Below are 13,559 nucleotides of genomic sequence, written 5' to 3'. Positions count from 1 at the left end.
TGTGTGTGTGTGTGTGTCTATGTGCTGGGATATTTAGACCAATAAAATATTTATTATAGAAAAAAGAAATTCATTTTCAGAATATAGTCTGTCTTCAATCAGGTATTATTTTGTAAAAAGGTAACAAATTCTAATCACATTTTTATAGTTTTATAATAAATGCTATTGAAACATTAACTTGGTTGACTACTAACTTCACAGTGAGGAAGAACTCTGCTAACATGCTACTTAAACCCATTTCAGCCAATGAGTAGTACACAAATTATGGTAATGAATTCAAGATGTATAAGGCAATTCCCACTTTATAAAGGCCTAGAGGGAAATGAGATAGAAGAATATAAAATTAATGATTAGCTCACTCAATACCATTATCTGGACTGGACCCCATCACTGTGACCATTAAATATAGAAGCTAAATTATTGTAAAATTGAGTCTACAATGTTAATGCCTGATATTTTATCTATGGTAATGCTTTAATCTTATTTACACAGAGTTTCATCTATGTCTTATGATTCAGTGGATACAGATGAGTCTTATGTTAAGTATCTATTAAAATACTAAGTTCAACATTAGCAACAAAATGTTCAATTTCTGCTTAGTCATTTTCATTTTAACCTGTAGCATGCTTACTCACCTAGACAGTACAATGGCATGATTAAGAAATAACACTGCACAGTCATTCCTCTATGATTGGCCTTATGATTTTGCTCTGTAATATGGACTTTAGGAAATCGATTCCTGAAGAAATCAGGTGTCTGATCGATTACTCCAGGTCTTTCATGCCAAAAATTATATTCTCACTATCCTTTCCAACAACACTACTAAGCCTCCAGATTATGAATAGAAATTCTGTTCTCTTACACTGGCCTAGAGGCAGTGTCAGAGTTCAACAATGTGCATTCACCATGACTGAGGCTCTATGTCGAGTGAAACTGCTTTACCTATTTTCAGTATTTTACTGCTCTAAATAAAGACAGTGGAAGGGAAATTATTCATATTTTAGTTCATCGCAATGTTGGTTTTGACTTTCAGAAGGCCAATTCAAGAGAGAAATTTATTACAGCTCAAACAGCTAAAGGATGCATTTATGGAACTTAATTAGCAGAAAAATATGATGTGAGGTAAAAATGTCAGATTGAAACGAATTCTGTATTCAAATACACACTAGAAGGCACAGCAAACCCTTGCAGCTCCTGAGTATGATATATGTTGGCTTACAGCTTTCCTGGCAGACATAGCCACACTTGACTAGATGATAAATTACCCTCTTTAAGTGAAGATAACTAAAATCATTGATGTCTTTACAAACTCTGAGAGATAAGTTTCCAAAATGACTTGCAGGGAGAAGGCAGAGGGTGGGATATAAACAGAAACTCAATAAAAGCAAATCAGTTTGGAATTGTCCTCGCTGGACTTCCTCAGTCCTTCCACTTTGCTGCTTCCTATGTAACATGGCAACAGTGTCTACCATTCAATGTCTGTATGTGTGCACATGAGTGTACACACATACTTAACCATGCATAGTAGTCCCCACTTTTCTGCAAGGGATAAGTCACCCTTGCCAGTGGACGCGTGAAAACTCCTATGGCTCCAAATGCCCCATACTCAGTACATGTTTTTATTTTTCTATACACATATCATTCATGATTAACTTAGAAAATAGGTACAGTAAGAGACTATAGGAATAACTAATGATGAACTAGGAGCATATACCACATATTTTTGTTCATGCTTTCCACTCACAAAGTACTTGCCTTCTCCATTTCTGCTCAGCACTTTTCTTAAACTATGGCCATAGCTCTTAAAGCTCAACATCTGGCAGCTAAACTGGTACAAACATATTTTGTCCACATTTTATGAACAGATTTGCTCTTGCTCTTTTTTTGGCAACTTCTCATCTATCTATCTATCTGTCTATCTATCTATCTATCTATCTATCTATCTATCTATCTATCTATCTATCTACCTATTTATTTTTAGCAATTTTTTGCCTTTTCTTAGTAAGCCAAGAGTAATCCCCTGTTCACTTAAAGCTGGTACTTCACGGTTTTCTTGGACATATATGACTTTTCAACATCAGAGATTTTGCACTTGGGAACATTCAAAATGCATATTTAGTCACAAACACTTTGATATTATGACTCTGGTGAGTCCTGTCACAATGGGACTAATGAGAAGGCAGTGTCCAGAGTATATTTGCTGGCAAGAGAGAAGTTTCCCATTCCACACAAGATGGAGAAGGCTAGCAAAAGATTTTGTTATGTTACATGCATATAGTCATATCCATTTTATATGTCATATTGTTCATTTCTGAAATTTTCTGTTTATGATTTTTGTATCATAATTGAACTTGTGTAGCTATAGTCATGGTAAGCAAAATCTCACATAAGGGGCTATTCCAGTATATTGGTGCAAATGAATGTATGCATGTATATATGGACATATGTACTCTGTTGCATGTAAGTGTACATGAAAAATATGTATGTATAGCCTTTTTATGATAAATATATAAACACTTCAGATGAGCATTTGTGCTCCATTCTCAAATAAGTCTATGTATAGATCTTTTAAAAAATAGAAATATCAAGCATAAATTGGAAGTAACAAATAACACAAATTTTAATAATTCATTGAATGAAAATATACTGTGTCAAGAGGTAAAAATCAAAGTTCAATAACTTTGGGAACAAGAACCAGGAAATAATGCATCATTTCCAACTATACTATAATCACCAGCACTATCATCACATATCACCTTTATTCTTCCTGTCCTTCCTTCCTTCCTTCCTTTCTTTCTTTCTTTCTTCCTCCTCCTTCTTTTTTCTTCTTCCTCCCCTCCTTCTTTTCCTCCTCTCCTTCTTAAACCCCCACACCTTGGACAAGATACGAGTGCAATGAAGCCTCACATGACTGTTTTGTTTGTTGTAATTTAACCTCAGCAGTGCCTGGCACACAATTCCATGTTAATAAATGCATGGTAGATACATGACTGAGTGATGGATGCTGGCACTGATTGTGTTACTCTTTTGATCCCAAGTAAACTGTACCAGACAGTGTGCATGTTGCTTAGTTCGCAGTTGATGATGAGTGGATGCTGACTTTGAGTCGAGGATGGTCTTGTTTTATGACTAATGACATTTTAGTTATTGCTAATCCGTACACATTTTTCACAATTTTTATTTGGAACTACATTATGAATATGAACTCACTTTACATGGACTTGATATGCTATCATTCCCTGTACATTGTTAAGCCATTTAGACATTATTAAATCCAAGTTAAAGAACTCATCTGGGAAATGAGCAATACTATAAGTTATAATAGCATTAAAGAAACTAGAACACCCATCGTTTGCAGCAATGATACCCATTCTGCAAATGCTAGAGAAGTCCAGTGAGCAATAGCTGTCCTAAACCATCCACAGGATCTTCAGGTAACAGGGAATATATGTCGCATCGATCATGTTTAACTCTTTTTACTTGTTCTAATATTATGAGTCTTGTACTGTATATTAAGTTGTCAGAAGAAATAGATGTTTCATTCAATTATTTTCCCCACAGACATCTCTACGTAATACATGTAGAAGAGTATTTGATATACATAAATCTTGTAGGTGATTAATTCACTGAATATTTCCCCACCATACATGGGTTTCAGCTTTGATAATTTCGCCTGCTTTTAATTAGTCTTTTGAAGAAGTTGAAGGAGTTGTAACCAACACTTTATAGGAATCAGTTTCTGGTTCCAAAGTTGCAACCATTAACTTTCTTAACCATGATAATAGTGCCATTTGGTGCATTAAGAACAGTGATCACTTTTACAGATGGAGGCACTAAAGTGCATAGAGGTTACATGATACCTAAAGTCATGAAGTCTCGAGGTGGCCCAGCCAGGATGAACTGGAGAGGACTGCCTCCAGAATCTAAATTCCTAAGTCAACTGAAGTCAGATAGCCAATTATTATTTACTTGTTTTAGATAACAGGGATCATATCTCAGTTATGTTAGATAATTTACTAAGATGCTTTTCAAAGTTTCTGAAGAAGAAATATGCATTAAAAATCTCTAACACTGTTCCTAGTCTAGGAAGCTAGAATTTTTTTATTTTATATTTTTTGTGGGAACTGGACACTGGCTATGTTCAGAGTGATAGAATGATAGGTTGAATAAGCTGACTGGGAAAGAAATGTTTATGATCTGAAGCAGAGGCTGGCTTACTTTTTCTGTAAAGTGACAGATCAGAAACATTTTAATCTATGTGCCCCAAAGTTTCAGATGCAACTATTCAGTGTTGTTGTGTTAGTATGAAGGTAGCAAAGGCATAGACTAAACAAATAAGCTAGAGTGTGATGGAATAAAACTTTATTTATAAACGTAGGTGCTGGGTCACATTTGACTTGTGACTAGAGTTTGATGATATCTGTTTCTGAAGAATTTTCATGATATGGAATACACTAGTGTTTAACAGCATGAGCTCAGGAGTAAGAAGCAAGTTTATACTTTCACTCCAGCATCATTAACAAAGTATCTTCAAATAACTTTCTTCATCAGCCTCAGCCTCTTATATGAAGAATAGAGATATCAGAGTACTGATACAGTAGACTTGTAGTACTTAAATTAGTGCATATAGAAGATTTGGAGCAGTGCTGGACAGGTGAGAACACAAAGAGCATTATCATTATGCAGACAGAGTGTCACATGGAACCCTGTCGCACTTTGAAGGAGATGTAGCCTTACCAGCTTTAGTCTGTCATTTATAAAAAGTGTATTGAAAAAAGTAAGACTGGACTGGGAGTAACTGGGAAGGCGGGACCAGGAACACAGGAACTCGGCCGGCCCAGTTACTTGGGTTTCTTCTGGTCTGTCTGGGCTGGGGTCCAGAGCAGACCTTGGATGCAAGCTCTGCAGCCAGTCCCACAACACTCAGAGGAAGCTCCACTTCCAGGCACTCTGACACATCCAAGATCAGAGATAAATTGAAATCATGTAACTTTTCTCATCATAATGCAATAAAAGTTTAAAAAAAAAAAAGAAAGAAAAAAGTAAGACTGAACACTGGGTGTGGAGGCACATGCCTTTAATCACACCCGGGGAGGCAAACTAAGGGAGATAGATGTCTATTAATGTGAGGCTAGCCAGATCTATATAGTGATTTCCAAGTCAGCCAAGATGTCATAGTGAGACCCTTTCTAAATAAAAACCAAAACAACAAAAAGACTTTAATAGAAGTGTTGCAAAAAATAGTTTATGAACATGTGAATTTGTATGTGTATGTATGTTTGTATTTGTGTGTGTGTGTGTGTGTGTGTGTATGCATGCTCACGTACACACTTGTGTGCAAGAGTTCATTGGAAGAACCACCTGATTATGGCCAGCTATCCATGAATGGTAAATTCTCTGATAAAATTAATCTACTGTAAATAACAACTTCCCACGCAACATAAGATTTCTGTGCTTTCTTTCACGGTGAAGGGAGGATTCAAGAGAGACTCCCTTTCTACAGAGGAGGTAAGATTTCCAGCTAGCTCAGAGGGTAAGAGGAAACTGGTCTTTGTTGGGCCCTGGGCTCACACATGAGACCACAGGAGTCCTGTCCTTAGACTCTGGCCACACATGCATGTCTCTCTACAACAGCATCGTAACTTTCCCTCCACAAGATGTTTCCCAAAAGTTCTAATTAAGAAGAGTAATCTCCCACTTAATGTCTTCCCAGCACCCGTTCCAAGTGCCACATAGTCACTTGACTTTAAACTTTGAATATAAGCTTTCTGCTTTTCTTTAACTTACTATTAATTATAATTACAAGACACGAAGACAAAGGCCTTGTCACCTCATTCCCAACTTAATAAGCTTGTGACTAGGGTAGAAATAGTACAAGAAAACATCTTTGAGGTTCAAAAAAAGAAGTTGTGGGTGCATGCTAATTTTGAATCTTAATCAAGCCATGTCCTGATGAAGTTCCCATGAAGTATCTTGTTAAGCAATATACCAGGCACGTTACATAAAACAATACCCTGTAGCATGAGTTTTTTATCTCTTTTATAATAAGAAACACTCTTCAAGACCACATGGTAGCTACTGAAATGCTTGCCTGTCTAAATTGAAACTGTTTTTCCTCATGGTGGAGTTACATGGGATATTTTGGAGGGGATGCGTGTAGGTGTCTGGAGAACACTGCTAATTATCAGTAGAGTCGGTGACAGAAGCAGCATGGTTAGACTTTTCAAAAGGAAGACTGTTATTCCCAAAAAGATTGTCACAAGAAAGGCTAATTAGATACCCTCATCTCTGCTTTAGGTAATTCAGCTTTGCGAATGTTTCCTTCACTTTAGGTTACAGGCTGGAATTCTTCTTGTTGCCATCCAGAAGGTACAGAATGGGTTGAGAACAAATAAACACTGAAATAACTTGTGCCCTATGACCTTACTATTTTCCTACTTGCCCTTAAAGAAAACACACACTCATGGCTGCTGGCTCCCCTCTGGCTTGCCACAACACACACACACACACACACACACACACACACACACACACACACACACACTATTCTCCTGTTGATTGCTAATCTAATAATTGCATCTTATGGTTAGACATGCTCCTGGATAGGAACATTAGCTTTTCCCATTATTTAAACAAATATGTGCTAAGAAGCTATGCTATGGTGTAGAGTACAAAACAGACAGATAGGCACAGTCATGCTCAAGGGATTACAAACAATGGAAAATATAAAACCAAAATAAACGAAGCTATGAAGTTACAAAAAAACCACAATACTGTAATATGACCGTGACTGGAGGAAGGAGTTTCTTTTCTATGACTCAAGAAGCTCTCATTGAAGACTCGAAATTCCAACTCGAACCTGGGTGAGCAGGAAGAAGCACCTTCAGAGGGGCTTCAGGACAGAGTGTTGGGTACAGATGGCAGTGCAGAAATGACAAGGCTGAAGGGAGCTGGTGCACTGAGGGTAGGTAGACAACTAAAGAGACTAAAGGATGAGCACAAGTAAGGAATGAGAGGACAGCTCAGATCAGGTGAGACAGTGTCTTGGAGGAGGAAAAACAGAGATATTTATCCTATGATGATTTCCTGGTTGTGAGAAGGTATATGGATATTGTTAATATTTTCCAAGCATTATTATGAGGTAGGATGAGAGACAGTGTGATAAGATGAGAGGTGGTAGGAGATTTGAGTAGTGAGGCCTAAAACAGGGTAGGCAGATAACTGGAGCCATTAAGGGATTTGGGTTAGTTTTTGGGAATTGGTCCTCCTAAGAATGCCTTATTATAGAGGGTTGAGAGGGGCCCTGATTTCTGTGGCCTTATGGGCACATTCACAACTAAGCTGTCTACCAAACGACCCTTGGTAGTCAAAGATTAGGGCCAAATCCAGTATCATGTTTCTGATTCCCAGAACTTTGAAGAAATGAACTTCTGTTCTTCGAATATTATCCAAACTCAGCTATTTTCTTATGTCAACAGAAAATGAATGGGTAAACCAGGTGAATGGCATGAGACTGATGTTTTTAAAGATGTTTCTAACTATTATATAGAAAATGAGACTTGTGGAACAACTGAACAAGGAGAATATTAGCTGAGAGTGCAGAGCCGTAATACAAGATAATGCATTTAGATCTTTTACAATAGAGTTGCTTATCATTGATGCAGGTGCCACTTGAGTGGACTCACAGTTTCACCATTCTGCACAAAAGTCAACATCAAATGGAAACATATGAAATAACGGGTGGACTTAAAGTGCCAAGGTACATGCAAGGAGAGTCGATGTATGTTCACAGCATGCAACAAACTGTAGTATACCTCATTTCATAAAAACAAACAAACAAATAAAACAAAAAACCCCTGCATATTGCAATAGAAGACACAAATTAATATCAACTTATTAATAGCAGGTGATTGTTTTAATTTCTCCAATAGATAGGTCATCTAAACAAAAGCTATGCAGCTCACAGACACTTCTCAATAACAGATCATACCCTGGGAGACAAAACAAATCTTAACAAATCCAGAAATAGAAAGAGTGCTTCCATGTATCCTATCTGAGGATAATTAAATAAAATTAAAATTGACATCAAACACATCTCCTGAAGATCACACAATGTAACACACATTTATGGAGATTAAACAGCTCTCTACTGTAAGATAAATGGGCCAAATAAGAAACCAAAGAAATGGAAAATTTCAGTACCTGAATGGAAATGAAAACACTGTCCTACAAAAGTTCTTTTTTTTTTTTTTATTTTAGATAATTTCTTTATTTACATGCGAATTTCTCCTTTCCCAGTTTCCCCTCCAAAAAACAAAAAAACAAACAAAAACAAACCCCTGTTGCCTCCCCCCTCCCCATGCCTGCCACCCCGCCCTCTCCCACTTTCTGGCCCTGGCATTCCCCTACACTGGGGCATAGAACCTTCACAGGGCCAAGGTCCTCTCCTCCTATTGATGATCGATTGAAAAGCAGTCCCATAAGGGAAATGTATAGTTCTAAATATCTGCATTCAAAATCAGAAGGGACAGAACTAAATACAGTAAGAGTTGGAGGCCTGAAGAGAAAATGGAGGGGAAATGGTTGGGATGTATTGTATGAGAGAAGAATTTACTAAAAAAAATAAATAAAACCATAAGGGACATAAATAAATGACTTAATAATACAACTCAACTGCAACAAGAGAGTCCAGACTCAGATTCATTTGCATCATAATTCTATCAGACTTTCAAAGAAGATCAACAGCCACGTCTTTAATAAAATAAAATATAGAAACAGAAGCCACACTCCTAAAGTCTTTCTATGAAGTTGGTATTATTTAATATAAAAACCAGGATAAAATATAAATAAACAAACAAAACAAAACAAAAACCCACTCCAGGCTAATATCAAAGACTTACAAGAAGAATAAGGATGTACATCAAAAGACCTTGGCCAAGTCTGCTAGGTTGAACCTAGAGATGGTTCAACATATGCAAGACAATAAATGTAATAAATCACTTACATGGAGTTATAAATAGAATACAGAATATATTTTATTGAATTCTTTCTTTTTCTCAGTTTATGAATTATATTTATATACTTAACTCTTTCATATTATTTTTGATTTTGTTTTTTAAAATTATGCAGAATATTGACTATAGCTGCTAAGAGCTTTGACATTTCATACACAATTTTTACTAATTAATTTTAATTAAAATATAATCACATCATTCTCCTAGCCTCCCATCCAACCCCTCTCTCTCTATATATTTATATATATATGTTTATATTTTGTTTTATGATTGTTAGTTTGCGCATGTATGTTGACACATATTCATGTATATTTTATGTGTATGTTAGAATACGTGTGCTACAGCATGTATACTCAGAGGATAATTCATTAAGACATGGTTCCCTCCTCCCCATAGGTTCTGGAGACTGAATTTAGGTAGTTAAGCATGTGAAACCAATGCTTTTACTGTCTGAACCATCTCACCCATCTGTTTCAAAATGTTATTTTTGAAAATTTCACACATATGTAACCTTTTTGGGTATTATTCACTTCCTATCTTCCCATTTTTCTCTTCCTCAAAATTGTTTTCACTTATACCAATCTGTCTGTCTTTGTGCATTTATTTCTCTCTCCTCTCACTCTTCTCTCTCCTCTTTCTCATGTCTATCTATCTATCTATCTATCTATCTATCTATCTATCTATCTATCTATCTATCTATTATCTATCTACGTGTGTGTAGATAGATAATAGATAGATAGATGTGAGGGGAGAGGAGAGGGAGAGAGAGAGATTAGGTCTTGTGCATTTAGCCTCACCTATGTTCTTGTGATTGTGTCAGGCATACTATACCTAGATAGAGGACAGCATTTCCTTATGTTATCATAGCTCTTAACATTCTTCCCAGTCCCTCTTCCTGGAAGGTCTCTGGGTCCTGGAGTATGTAATACAGACTTATTGTATAGGGCTGACCCCTCCCTCTGCAGTCACTCATTCTTAGGGCTTTGTAAAGCTGCATTTCCTGTCACCTGCCAAAGGAGGCTTCTCTGACCCAGGCTAAGAGCAATACAATTTGGCCACATATTTGATAGAGTAAGTATATGGCATCTTGGAGTTTTATGGAAACTTTTTCTCATCTCAAGTGATCTTAGTTCTGGAAACAAGAGTTCAGAAACTCAGGGGCCACCAAAACTGTCGTGAACCAGTAGATATAAGATTGTATCTTGTAAATTCAAAGGAAAATGTTTATGGACCACAGAGGCTGTTTTAGAGAGAAGTGTATTATAGATTCATGGATGGGGAAAAGAGGGCAGGAGGGAGGAAGGGAGAGAGAAAGAGAGACAAAGACAGATAAAGAGAGACAGAAAGAGTCAGAGATAGAATCAGATAGAGACAGAGAGACAGGAAGGGCAGAAAATATGTATGAGCCAAGAACCAGAGCCATCTTCTCATAATCCTCTACCAAGGATATTACTAGATCTGCTGCTTTGGGGTCTCTCTCTCACCTGAGCAGTTCTTGTCTCCTATTTATATCACTACTTTCTGAAGAGGTAACCCCAATTGTCCCTAGGGAGTTTTGGTGACATTTGATTTTGTTTCTTCAAGCTGAGTGTGATTGCCAGCTGTAGCAACTGAAGTAGCCTATGGAAGAGACTCTGAGAATGCTGCATAAATTTCATTGTCTTTTTATGCTGTGTGGATATGAATGATATTGGCATAGTAAGTGTTTGATTTACAATATTTTACCCAAAGGCCTTTCATTTATCAATTCACTTGATGTAAATTATTTTTGAAAAGTGGAATCTGCTTTTCTGCCTTTCATTGAGATGTATATTTCACCTGCCAAATGATTTAGATTTTCAGTTTTGTTCAGCTATGCTTTGCTTTAAAATTTTTTTGATAGTGTTCCCTCGTTACATTTTTATTTAAGTAGATTATTCCTGTTAATGAAATTCACAATTCCTACTGGTAGACCAAATGATTTACAGTTTTGGACCATGAATTTTAAATCATTACAACTAGTCTCAAACACATCTTTATTCACCAGAATACGAACTATGGCAACCAACACCTTTTTGAAGCCTGCTCAGTTGAAGTCTGTTCAGTTCTGAAGCATACAAATCCATGCTTTATTTTTTTTTTCTTTTCTTTTTTCACCTTGTTGGATGTGGAAAGTATCAGGCTGATTGAAGAACTGGAAGTCTGCGGCTGAGGTGGTAGAGTAGATGAGTCAAAACTTTGTAATTTGTTCAACTGTTGGAGTACTGTTTGTGTGATGTGTGTGTGGATCTGTCATGGAGAACTGGGACTTTCCTGTCAAGCACTGAAGATTGCAGGGGTTTCAGTTTCTGGGGATGTTGTTCACTTGTGGAGCAGACTTCTCAATCTGTATTGGTTTTATCAGAATTCCGGAAGATAAAGATGGGCAGCAGATCACAAACAGTGACTGTAATTTTGCTTCTTTTCTTGCTTAGCCTTCCGTCACCTTCCCCTTCCCCTTCTTCCCCTTCTTCCCCTTCTTCCCCTTCTTCTTCTCCTTCTTCCCCTTCTTCTTCCCCTTCTTCCCCTTCTTCCCCTTCTTCTTCCCCTTCTTCCCCTTCTTCCCCTTCCCCTTCCCCTTTCCTTTCGTTTCCTTTCCTTCTTCCCTTTTTTGGTGCAGGTTCGACTTTAGGAGGAGGTGTTTTGGAACTCCATATTGGACTAGCCCCTCAGCCACTGAGATGGTCAGTGCCAGTTGATGTATATAATCCATTTTTGCTCTTTCTTTACAATTTCATTGAAAACAAATACTTTATTTTGCCCAGAAGAAGAGTGACAACTACAGCATGACAGTTTTAGTTTTGGTCAGTGTCACTCTGTGAGCGCTTTACCTTTCTGATTTGCTTCAAGTTTCTAGTGATCATTGACTGGTCCTGAGTTCTTTGTGCACCTTCTCCTGCATTTATAAAGGCATAAGCTTTGAGGATTTCTCTCAGTTGTCTATTTTGAACTTTCAACTGACCATACTCTACTCATTTTTAAGAATTATCAAGGGGGAGAAAAGCAAAACCTATTTATTTAGTGATGTCTTGCATGGTGCAGAGTCCTCTCAATACAAGACTGGAAAGATGTTTCCATGCAGCCTGATGACATTCCAAGACAGATAAGACAAAGGGTGTGAACTGACAGAGACAAGCCCTACAAAGTAGATAAGGCTGTGTGTTTGGGTAAGTCATTTTAAAATGGCAATCATCTCAATGGGTGATTTTAGCCCACATACAGTATTAGGTATATTGATTTAACATATCACTATACTATAACTGTATCTGAAAAGTTCTGACCAATTTAATGTTTTTGTTACAACAACCACAAACCAGGATGACTCCCACATTTATCAGTTTTCTTTTTTCTTTTCGAATTAAAGTTATGTGTGTGTGTGTGTGTTTTACTTGAAGCTGACTAAGCTTGCATAAGTAGGAGTGTTGATAACATTGATAACATTTTTGTGGATGTAATTCAGTGGTTCAAAGAAAGTTGAACCTATACCATTGTTTCCATGTGCTTTGAAAATAGCTATTGAAAGGCTGGAGAATCTTAGAATTTAAAATGAGGGCATTTAATACAAATGTATGGTGTATAACCTTTACCTAAAAGGACATGGAGGGCCACTGTAGTCAGCCAGAAATATAAAATAGCCAGTTTCAGGAACCCAGAGCCTCAGGGTTCTGGTTCCCGATACCTGCCCCTCCTGAATGACCCACTATGAGGGTGGAACTAAGAATGAAGGTCTAGTGGTTTATGAGACTCTCCACCCTGTCAACCAGTAGATGAAGATTACATTCCTAGAATGAATATGGTCCCCTCCCTAACTGAACACCTTGGGTTGAGTCCCTTTGAAATTTCCCACTGTTTTCATGTCATGTTTCCTTGGTAACCCCCTCCCTGCCCCCAGCTTGTGGTCTTTTCCTTAAATACTCCAGACTTCTTGTGCCTGGGGGTCGAACTCCTCTGACTGGCAAGGTCATGAGATCGACCCCGGTACCGATATCCCCAATAAACCTCATGTGATTGCAGCAAGTTCGGTCTCTCGTGAGTCATTGGGTAGTTGCGTCATCCCGAGACTTGAGTAAGGATCTCCCCAGTTCTGGGGGTCTTTCACTACTTTCTTTCTTTCTTTTTAAGATTTGAGTTTTTGTATATGGAACAAATTCATGGAGATTGAGTCAGTAAAGATTGAGTCAGTAAATATATTAATTACTTTTCTGTAGCTGTAGTAAAATACCATGCACCGACACAAAATACTGAAAAGATTTATTTTGGCTTATGGTTTCAGAGAGCTGGAAGCTGGATGTACATAACTATGCGGAGGGTAGAGTTGGAGGAGAAGAATCTGACAGATGACATTTCAACCACATAAAAGGATATGCCACGGGCCGGCCAGTCTGGGCCTTCCTCAACCCACGGGGGAACAGGGTCTTGGTTAGGTCGGCAAGGCTTCAGAGGAGAAATAATGGCAGATACAAAGCATCAGACTTTTACAGTCATTACAAAAGAGAAAGGATACTGTCAGAGCCTCTCAGGAGATAG

General features: G+C 37.6%; 1 protein-coding gene across 6 annotated transcripts in view; it reads right to left on the bottom strand.

The window, feature by feature from the left end:
• The window catches only part of Spag16 (sperm associated antigen 16), an 871,212-nt gene that overhangs the window by 470,537 nt on the left and 387,116 nt on the right, over positions 1-13,559 (bottom strand). The window lies entirely within an intron of this gene.

The sequence above is a fragment of the Mastomys coucha genome, unplaced genomic scaffold, assembly GCF_008632895.1.
Source record: "Mastomys coucha isolate ucsf_1 unplaced genomic scaffold, UCSF_Mcou_1 pScaffold14, whole genome shotgun sequence".
In the NCBI taxonomy this organism is placed as follows: domain Eukaryota; kingdom Metazoa; phylum Chordata; class Mammalia; order Rodentia; family Muridae; genus Mastomys; species Mastomys coucha.
Note: the sequence above shows the minus strand (reverse complement) of the source record. Positions and strands in the feature narration are given on the sequence as shown.